Raw genomic sequence first — 10,889 nt, 5'->3', positions numbered from 1 at the left:
TGATCCTGTAATTTCAGTCTTCAGCTCTGTGTTTGGAATGGATTGTGTGTGTTCATGTTGCAATTTATATGGCTTGATTTTAAATGTAATTACTACTTTTTGTCAGTCTTGTAAGAGTATCTTTTAAATCTTTATTTGGAGCACGTGGTTAGATGTAACTTGCAGAAGCTTCTGGTTATACTTTTGCCTCCTTAGTTTTTTTTGCTTTATGTAGGTTTACCTTGTTGTATAGGGGGAAGTATGTGCTGTCCTGTCTTTCAGAACAGGAAACTCTACGTGCCAGAGAACTGGTCAAACGGATTCCACAGGGATCTCTGTACTCGGTTCTCTCAGCTTTTCAGTGCGGATGTTTGCAGTCCTGTGCTAATGGAGCAGCCTGTGCTGCTGCTTGGGATTATCATCTTCTGGGTGTAGGACTTTCTTTGCTGAGTCCCATGCCATTCTTGTTGGCCCACTCGTGCAGCCTGTCTTGAGTTTCTGCACTGTGGTACATCTGTCCACTCTTAACTGCATCTTCTCCCCATTTGACATCATCTGCAAACTTGGTGAAAGTTGATTCCATTGTGTTATCCAGATGACTTTTAAGAATACTGAGTAGTTCTGGACACAGTATCAACCACTGAGAAGCTCTGTTCATGACAAGCTCAACTGCTAGTTCAGCTTTCAGCTGCTAATCACTTCACTGAAAATGTAAGAAATTCTGAGAATATATTTGCTTTCCATGCTGTGTGAGATCATTGATATTGCATCTGGTTCTCCCCATTCACTAGTATTTGTTAAGAGATTACATTTATAGCTTCATATCATGTTCAGGCTGTTTGAATTTACTTTTGGAGGACTACAGGGGGCCTTCTTACCTGGCATTTGAGATTACTGGTTGACATACATGCAAAACCATAAAACTTTATCAGTTCTTTATGTTAGCATGAATAATGAGTTACTGGTTGTGAAATCTGATTTGTCTTTATTTCTGCTGTAATAAGTGTTTTCAAACTATTTGCACTAATGAATCATGAACTGTATATGTTCCCATATGTGACTGGCTAAACCTCTTCACCTTCACTGTTTGTCTGTAAAACTTTTTAGGGGTACAGTAGACACTGTCTATCTAAAATGTTAAGAATAGATTTACTATGGTTTTGTGCTCTGTCTCCTAGTGTAGTCTAGTGGCTGGAGGAACTGGGACCAAGTGACCATGCTGGCAGCAGGGATCTGCCAACAGCAAGGGACTGTCTGACCTCATGCACTGAAGTTCAGTAGCAGACACTGAGGAGGTACTTTTTCTGCATCTGCTTTGCTTGACCTGTATTTTAAATAGCAGCTTGTCTCTAAAACAACGTAAGACTCAGTTCATAAGTGGTCTTTAAAAACATCTAGTGCTGACCTCCATGTAAGCTGCATTAACTTCTACTAGTGGATGGAGCATTTTCAGTATCTCCCCCTGTCTGTGCATGGCTGGATGTATAATCTTCTCAGATGCTTATCCAAGAAGTTCTGTAACTAAGCTCCTTCTTTCATAACAAAATGCAGCCTTTCTGTTCTGTTGGTCTTGCTTCCCCTAAGGCCTGCTCCTACCACAGCCGCTGCTATAGTGCATTCACACTGTGGTTTTAAAGGAATGATGCAGCATAAGCTGGTCTTGCTGAGATTCCCCAGCTCTTCTCATGTCACTTCTTCTTGGTATACTTTTAGAGAAGTATACCAAAAAAAGAAGTATACCAGAAGAGAGAAGACCATAAGAATTTTCTGTAAATAAATCTGTAATACATCCATGTTAATAATCAGTATAGCCAAATTCCCTCTAGTATCAATGCTTCTGGTGTATTTTTCAGGAACTATTTAAAAGCATCTCTATGAATAAAGTGAGAATATTTGTGCAGAACTTCATTTAATCACTGAAAATCAGATTCGGTGTCATGGTGCAACTTTGAAAATAATTCTAGTCTGTTCATGATTCTTACTGCAGACTTTACAATGTGTTTATCCCATAGTTGAGTGAACACCATGAATGCCATCCCATGCCAGGCCTGCTGCAATTGGTGGTTCATTACATTCAAAAGCTCCATCTACCAAATCTTTCTGCAAGCAATTCAAAACAAAGACCAAAAGAATGCGAAAAGATTCTAACTGATGTAAGTCACTTGTCAGTTTGTCTCATGTGGGCTGTGCTGCCTTGCAGACAGGCACTTCAGCAAATATTTTGATAGTCTGGTTAAATTTGACCTTAAAAAGAGGGTAAGAAGTAGCTGTCAGAACCCCATTGCTGCTTATTCCCTCTGCTGAGCAGGTTGTGTGAAAAGCTACCTCAGCAGTCAAAATCCATTTATTTCAGAACCATGTATTTAACCATCCAGTACTGCAGTTGTACGGTTCTGTTCCCTGATTGACAGGACAATAATCTCGTGCAACTCTGGATATTCTTTGTGAATAGCAAGAGTAATAAAATAAATGAAGATATAGTTACTGCATAGCTGCACATGCTACTTTGAACAGGTTTTTCTGGTCATTTCCAGATTAATAAGTGCTCACATCACAGCTGGAATTCTTTGACTTCTTTGTGGGTAACCTAAGCAGAATGCACAGTAAGATTGATTAGACTGATGTTTTTAAGCCAAAAGCAGCACATTTAGGTTAAGAAACATAGAAAGAATATTGTAGTGGCACTGTCTCTTGAGAAGAAAGAGGTTTGTGGGTCAGCTGACCTATCATAGACCTGTCACAACAGCCTTTGTTTGTTTGTTTGTTTGTATTTTTCCTAACAACAAGCAGTAAATTTGTATGAATCAAGGTGTTTGTTTCCTGCCTTCTTCAGGGACTGTATTTCATACAACATCGTATTTTTCAAAAGAATGCATTATCTTCCATTTATAGGTTTTCTACTAGCCCAAATAGACAAACTGAGAAAATACTGAACACGTTTCTTTGGCTTATAAATGCCTGTGTTTTCATGCTATTCTGTGTGTTTGTGTGTGCATGTGTCAGGCTGTGGCTTAAATTTGGGGATCCAGCTTTCTATCCTGGCAAAACCCTCCTGAAGGCTTTAGCCTCTGTCTCCACAGGAAAGATGACAGCCATCAGTGTTTCCATGTCTGTTCTTGCTGATCAGTCAGCTAGGCTTCCACTCCTTTGCTCTACTGTTTTGAGCTCAGTTATTCTGTACATGCTGTACACTGGCTGCTCACGATTGTCTTAACGACTTCCTGGATGATTGTAGCATTAGGAAAATAAACCTTAGTGTTGAGGACTTGCTTGAAAATTATCTGCAGTTGTGCACTGCAGCCTTTTGTTTCATCTCCTGCAACGCTGAATATCGTTTCCCTGTGTGAGCACTAGCTACTAGCATGCTGGACACAGCAGTGAAAGTTACGCAGCTAGAGTAGAAGTGTTTCCTGAAGGCTTATTTGAAACTAAACATTAATGAAAATGTTAAGTATTGTATGTACTGCTTCATGCTAAAGCAATAGGCTGTTACATGGTTTTGTGATTCATTAAAGGAAGAGATCTGTGGTTTTGGAATTCAAACCTGTGCATCTGACCTGGAAAAGCAAGTCTTCACTTGCCTGGCAGAAACAAGTCTCTTCATAACAGCCATTCTCTTTCACTCAGTCAACAGCTTTTTTTGAAGTCAAGTTGATTTGCCTTAAATTTTATCTAAGCTGTAAGATGCCACTAGAAAGAGCTAAAAAAGATATCAGTGTTGACAGTCATTTTAATCAAGAAACTGTGACATTCCTTTGTGTTGCAAGGCATCATTTGTTCCAGCTAGTACCTCAGCTGAGCCTTATTAGCTAATGAATATCAGATCATGTAAGAACTTGCTCAAAATCATAAGTGCTTTATGTTGTTTTGTACTAAATCAGGGTTGATACGTTTTAAAACAAACAAAATCCACACTATTTCACAATATAATTGATCTTAATTGAAATTTTACAGCTGCATTCCAGATTGCTGGAGTATTAATACAGAATCATAGAATAGTTAGGGTTGGAAAGGACCTTAAGATCATCAAGTTCCAATATGCTGATTCCTGTCAGTGAACTGTAATCTGTAAGTGGTTTTTAAATTCATTTTCATGGGCTATCTCAGAGATGGCATGATATTAAATAAAAAGGACATACTTCTTGCAGTATGCAGTTACTAGCCTGCAGATCCTGTTGCTTAAGGATTTTTAGAGTAACTTTAGATGGTGCTTCATCAGATCCCTGGAAACTTCCAGAACTGCTCCCTGAAATTCTCAGGGACATATTTAAGGTGTGACAGCCTCCCCTATACTTTTTGCAGAGGCCAGGACATTAATCCAAACCATGGGATTGTTTGTATTGTGAGTCACCAAAGTGGAAAAAGCTCATAACGATGGGAAACAATGAAGCTGGAGAGACTTGGGCTTATATGAAACCTTTTAACACTCGGAAAAATTCCCTGAGGACTTTTGGCAGCTTCCATCTTTTATAGCTTTTTTTTTTTGCCTTCTGGCAAGACAGGCCAAACTCTGCAGTGATTATTCATGCTGGTCTGTTCTGGATGATGTCAGGGGCTCCTATGTGCACTGGTAATATTTCCTACTGGGTTTTCCAGTGTGGTTGCAGTCTGGTGAACATTACTGTGGAGCTGGCAGCTGTGATCGTTTAAGCTCTATGTCATCTAAATGGGTTCAGAATCTCTTAATTCTTTAATATCTACTGGTAGTCTGTTTATGCTAGCAGTACTGTGCTGATACTGCTGGGAAAGCTGGACTCCTCTCACAGTGGCTTTGAGATGTGTCTTTTTAACCTGTTAGTGTATATAGGAGTAAAAACAGCACAGTACCTAGATTCAGATGGAACTGCAACTCTGACCTGAAGTAGCTTGAACAGTGCTTGAAGGTATTCATGATAACCTGAGAACAGAAAGTAAAGTTACCTTCTTTAATGTCTGACAATGCTTTGTGGCCCTTGTTTTGTCTCAGATTGCATGATTTTGGGATAAAAAAGGCTGCTGGCTATCAAGCAGGGCATCAGGATGTCCCCAAGGCACTGAGGAAATCCACGGAAAGGCAGTCACACACGTAGTGACTGTTTGTTTGTATATCCTGTGACTGTTTCATTCAGTATAAGGACGCTGAGTTTATTCATGCCACCGATACCAGCACAAGGGATTTGGCAGTGTGTTTCATTTCTGTTTATGATGTATCTAGGCGACCTCTCCTACTCACACACCAGATGATTACTTCTGCGAGGCACACTGAAAAACCAAAGTGCTAGTGACTCACATTTTAGCTTAGAAATGGAATTGAGCTCCAGACACTGTTAATAGTCGTGATGCCAGAGGAGTTGTTTTTCTGTTCTTTGGTACACATGTATCCGAATTTCTTGTTTACCTTTTCTTCATGGTGTATATTCCTCTTTGAATCTCTGTGTTACTTGAATATGTGTACCTCTCTGGCTTACTCCAGTTAGCATGCCAAACAGTAGGAGAGAATATGGAATAGCCTGCGCTGAGTTTTGAGGGGAAAAAAATCCTACTACACATTTGAAGTTGCAGGCCTGTGTTGCTTTACCTGTGTCAGCTAAATGAGAGTTACAGAGGATCTTGCTTCCTTCTGAATTATATTGACAGAGCATAGATAATTCCCTGTTGTTTTCTGTTGAAGTGGACAGCCAGTCCAATGAGATTTCGCCATGGTGACTCAAACTTTACAGGTTTTGGCAATTGGTAGACTTTAGTTAGACTGCATATGTGCCCTGAGACAGCTTGCTTTGTTATAAACTTCTGCTAAAGGAGTATCTTTGAGTTCTGTAACTACAGTCTCAGCTAGTATTTTCCCTTGTTACTTCCTCGTCTTGATTTGAACCCCAAGTCACCCAGGCATCTGGTTCTTTGTGGAGGCAAGCTCCTTCTGCCCTAAGCTCAAAGCGGAAGGATTCACTAAGATTGTAAGATAAAAGGAGAAGGACAATAGTGTTATGTATGCTGGTGATGAGGAAAGTATTTGGAAAGAAAATAGAGTTCAAACTAAGATTATGGTTGGACATGCACGAAAGTGGCAGAGAAGGGATGCCGAACAACAGACAGAAATCAATTTGCAGATAATACAGAGTTGCAAAGTAGCTGAAGACAAATCCAGTGATAAAACAGTATCAAGATGTAAAAGGAGACTTTTGGAAGTCATATGCAGGATGTAGCCAACTGGTGGGAGATAGAGGGATGTTTTTCTAGCCATTACAAGTATTTAATGTCATGTTCTAATGTGTAAAGCACTTTGAGAGTCTACATGGGAAGTAACTAGAACATAACGCCTATCATATCTTTGTTACAACAATTGCTAAAATAGATCCTTTAAACAAGGTTATATAAACTTTCATGTAATGTAGACTTTGTATGAAACAGATGAAGATAAACTGGGAACTATTTGGTAAGCCTAATTTATTACTGTATGTTGATGAAGTAATTTATGTTATTTAGCATTTTCTGTAGCAGATGCAATAGTCTTTGCCCTAAAGAGTTAATAGTTAAAAGACAGGACCTAATCAGTGAGAAGGCAACAATCTAAGATCACACAGCAAACCGTAACTCTGCTAGGCATACAGTCCTGGTGTCCAGTTTCTAACCTGGATGCCCTATTCTTAAGCATACTGCCCCTCTGAAGCCATTCTGAACTAGTGAATGCCACCTGATGTAATGCTTTGTTTGTAAAATACAAGCATAACAAAATATTAGGCTATCTGGCTAACACACAACATAACATCATTCCACACTTGAGTCAAGCTCTTTAAAAAGGATTATTTCAAATAAGCAGTTTCTGAGCGGAGAATAACATTTGCTCAGGAATGAGATTGCGCAGACAGAATTGGTCCATGGGCTTAGGTTGTTAGGTGGAGCACATAACAAGATGTCTGATATTGATTAGACAAAAGATGGCATTCTATTCTAATTCTGTTATTCTATTATTCAAAAAGATACATTGGAATTACAATTCTGGGAGGCTTAATCATTGTGGATGTCACTGAAAACACTGCACTCTCCCTGAACACACAACCTTCTCCCCCAACACCACTTTCAGTGTTCAGAATTTTACTAATATGGTCCAGGTGTGCTTTTAGGAATGCCTCCTCCTTTCTTCATAATAACTGGCCAGGTTTTTAGCCCCTGAGAACTCACCTAGCATAACTTTTAAGTTATACTTAACTTGCTCCATCACCTGTGATTACTCTTAAGCACTAATAACAAATCTATGTGAATTTGTACCATGGAAGCTCCCAAATTAGACCAAATAATACAAGTGCAAAAATAATAACACCCAGAGGTCTGCCTGATCCATGTGTTAATTGGAATGGAATTTGTACTATCCTCTTGCAACACAGAGCACATTGAGGGAGGCAACACAACACAGAGACTCAGCCACACCTAGGGCTGCACCAGAAAGTCCTTTGTCCTGATTACTTTTTTTTATTCTGAATAAAGTTTAAGTAGGCAATAGACATTGACAAGATTGTGGCCTTCATCACTCCACTGCTAATGCATCTTTGATTCTTTGTAGACAGCATCCTGAAAGAGCATGAGCAAGCTCTGTGTGGACAAAGGAGCCAAACAATCAGGCACAGAAGTGAGGGAAAAATCTATTGAGACCTGGAGTGACCCTGTATGTATTAGTGTTATTGTGGATATACAATTTGGGGCAGAGGGAAACAAATGTAATATTCAAGTTAAATACACCGAGCTTCCAATAGTATAGCATAAAGCAAAGATAATGACAAGAAAAATCAAAGGTGTTGGTGAGGTGCAAGACAATGGTATATTGAGTTGAAAGAGGGAGGGGAAAGACATTAACTTAGTGTCAAGCAATATTAAGCGGTAACAAAACAATGGGAGAATTTGCAATAGCCATGTCACTGATGTGAGAGAAAATGCACCTACAGTATGTCCATAGGGTATAGGTTGAACCACAGCAAGCTGTCAGGGGGGAAGAATGGTAAGTTGGCACAATTACGTCTGTTTTTTTCATGCACAGGACTCTGGGGAGCTCCAGTCGACACAAGTGCACCCCCTTCAATTTCTGTGGTCAGCATGCAGGAAGCCAGGGAGCACAAATAGGTAATTGCAGCTGAAGTACTTGATGGTTATTTGAAATATGATCTTCTTTGCAGATATTCTAAGGGGGGGGGGGGGGGGTAGAGACTAAGCAATGTGAAAACTAATTGAAACCCTTTCTTGGCACTGCCTTATTTGCAGGCTAGTTGCAGCGTGTTTCTTCCAGTAAATTGTCTGTGATGCAGGCACAGAGAAACACTGGGCTTGTCATTAGTGCAGTCCTTGTCCCAGCCTTCTGTCCAGCCTCATGCTGACAGTAGTTACTTTAATGTAGTGCTCAGGAGCAGTGGTCAGAACCCCTTATGATAGGGGTTGAACAAACCCTCCAGGCTTTGGGTAAATCTTCAGGAGTAACTCCTGTAGCATAACAAGCTTATGTCTCATTATAAAAAGCAATCCAGGCACTTGGCTGCTGTTCTCCCATTGAATTAATTTCCTTTCCCTTTTTGGCAGGTAACAGAAGTCTTTCCTATTTGGACAGTCTGACTGCTGCCTTCTTCAATTCACTGGCTTTGCAGAGGTTTTTCTTAAAGGTATGAAGGGTATGTCATGTTTCTATGGGCAGGATCAGGTATTGGGGGATGGCTGGTTGTTCTGCAGCAAATGTTAATGTGTTTTCTGTTGTTCATACTACTTGGATTCCCCAACTGGTACAAGTGCCTTTGATGTCAGTTGACCTACATAAGCGGAGAGCAATTGAGGGAATTCATAATATGTTTGAATATGATGTTTATACCTTCAAGACTCTGAATATGGGTGTTCTTTTTCTTCCTATTGTCAGTCTTTTTTCTTTTGAAATCACTTCAACAGTCCCTGAAGCTTGTGTAAGTTCAGAGAGGCTGCTGTCTGTTTTAAACGGAGGTGAATGTGTGATTCTGAGATTAAATAATTGATGATGAAGTTGGATATTAGAGACAACGTTTCTGAAGCTGTTGAAAGTGCTGCAATTAACGTGGCTGTAATGATAATAGTCCACTTGATATCAAAGCTTTTGCAAACTGTTCATATGAAGATCTGGTTAGCAGAAATTAGTGGTGGCATAGGAGCTACTTCAGATCTTAAAAAGTATTGAGTTACTAAAAGGAGAACAGGTTTCTAAGGATATGGGAACAGTAGTCATTGGAACAGGCTGCAGTAGAGGACTGAAAGGTAAATGGACTTTCAGTTAAGCTCTAAACTCATTAATGAGTGACTCAGCAGATTTTGTACAAGAATGCAGTGTGTGTTGGCAGTACATTACATGTGAATGCACTGTTTTCAGCTGAGGGTGTTGTGGTTATGCTTCTCTGCTTTTGCGTTAAGAATATTTGACAAGAGATCGTAAAAAATCTCTCCCCCAAGGGACTGTGCATCCATTAGTAGGCAAATTGGCTGCCTGGCTTCTGCTCAGCTGCTTATCCTATTTAAAGCTCCCAAGGATTACTGCAGGATGGAAGGGCTTTTACTTCTAGGACTGTAAGGGGTTTTGAGCTGTGAATCACCTTTCCAAGTTCAAGTTACAAGTGATATTTTTTTTTAAGGACCTGAAAAGCAGGAGGAAATTATCTGTTTAACTGTCAGACACTGCATGAAGTGCGATACCTAAGACTTAATTTTAAAGCTAGGCTCATTAATACAGAGAAATAACCCCAGTGGCCTTGTCAAAACTAAAGTAATGCTGGCGCTGATGTTCTCTGACCAAACGCTGTTGCACAGTGTGCCTTTTCCAAAGGCTGTCCCCTTCATGTTACTTCTGTGTATTCAAGAAAGGGCAATTAACACTGTTTTTACCTTCTGCAATGACTAATTCACCAGTTCATCTGTTGCCTCCATGTTTGTAGTGTAGGATTTCTTAGTATTTCTCTCTTTTTGTATCTCTGATCTTGTTTCATCCCAGTAATTATTTTGTCCCTCGGATCATCTTCTTGTGTCTCTCTCTTGCTTGCCTGCTTTTGCCACCACTGTTTTTATGTACCTGGCCAAACCTGAAACTTTCTTACCCTCTTTTTCTACCAGAAGATGTCTCTGTGCCTAAAAAAACCCTTGTAGCAGAGGCAAATCTCTTTGCAGAATCAAAACCACTCTGTGACAACATATTTTTGAAAGGACTACCTAAAGGTGTTCACCTGCATGGGTTGAAAAAGCCACACTGAACTTTCAGGAATAACAGCATGTACTGGGAATGGGGAATGATGGCTTCTTATCAGCAGTGAATTGGCTGTGCTGCTGTGCTGGAGCAGTATTCTGAAGTGAGCCAACTGCAGATCTTCTTTTGGAAATACTTTTTCCTTCCTAACTGTATCATGCTTTGTTACCATCTGACACCTGGGCTTCAGTCACTTATTTTTCAGCAGTCAGTCTGGCAGAAGTTTTTATTTCCCCTCTTCTTTTCTGAGTGTGCTGTGGCCTGTTTGCGTTATCTGAGCATAGTACAGTGAGCTGCAGAGCTTGTGTATCAGTCTTCTAGTGTTATTGCTTATGGCATATGTCATAGAACCAATAGGTTGGAAAAAGACCTTTAAGATCATCAAGTCCAACCATTTCCCCAGCACTGCCAAGTCCACCACTAAACCATGTCATTGAGAGCCTTGTCTACATGGTTTATGAACGCTTCCAGGGACAGTGATTCCACCACTGCCCTGGGCAGCCTGTTCTAATGCCCGATCACCCTTTTGGGGAAGAATTTGTTCCTAATATCCAGTCTAAACCTCCCCTGTCACAGCTTGAGGCCATTTCCTCTTGTCCCATCCCTTGTTCCTTGGGAGCAGAGCCCAGCCCCTCCTGGCTCCACCCTCCTGTCAGGCACTTGTAGGGCGTGGTAAGGTTCCCCCTTGAGGTTTCTC

The 10,889-nt window shown here is 40.4% G+C and overlaps 1 long non-coding RNA gene across 2 annotated transcripts; it reads left to right on the top strand.

Annotated features, from left to right (window-relative positions):
• Positions 1 to 4,008: 4,008 nt before the first annotated feature.
• LOC133208986 (uncharacterized) lies at positions 4,009 to 9,247 on the top strand. 2 transcript variants are annotated; one of them, XR_009724550.1, is made up of 4 exons: positions 4,009 to 4,047; positions 7,517 to 7,618; positions 7,988 to 8,070; positions 8,209 to 9,247. It is a non-coding gene; the product is annotated as an uncharacterized LOC133208986 (long non-coding RNA). The 2 variants fall into 2 exon arrangements; XR_009724549.1 differs by having other exon boundaries at positions 7,988 to 9,247.
• Positions 9,248 to 10,889: the final 1,642 nt, after the last annotated feature.

This window comes from Neopsephotus bourkii, unplaced genomic scaffold (genome assembly GCF_033783945.1).
Source record: "Neopsephotus bourkii isolate Nb327-2 ecotype Australia unplaced genomic scaffold, CSIRO-AGI_Nbou_v1 NB_318, whole genome shotgun sequence".
NCBI classification, from domain to species: Eukaryota; Metazoa; Chordata; class Aves; order Psittaciformes; family Psittacidae; genus Neopsephotus; species Neopsephotus bourkii.
The sequence above is the reverse complement of the archived record's forward strand: the minus strand, read 5'-3'. Positions and strand labels throughout refer to the sequence as shown.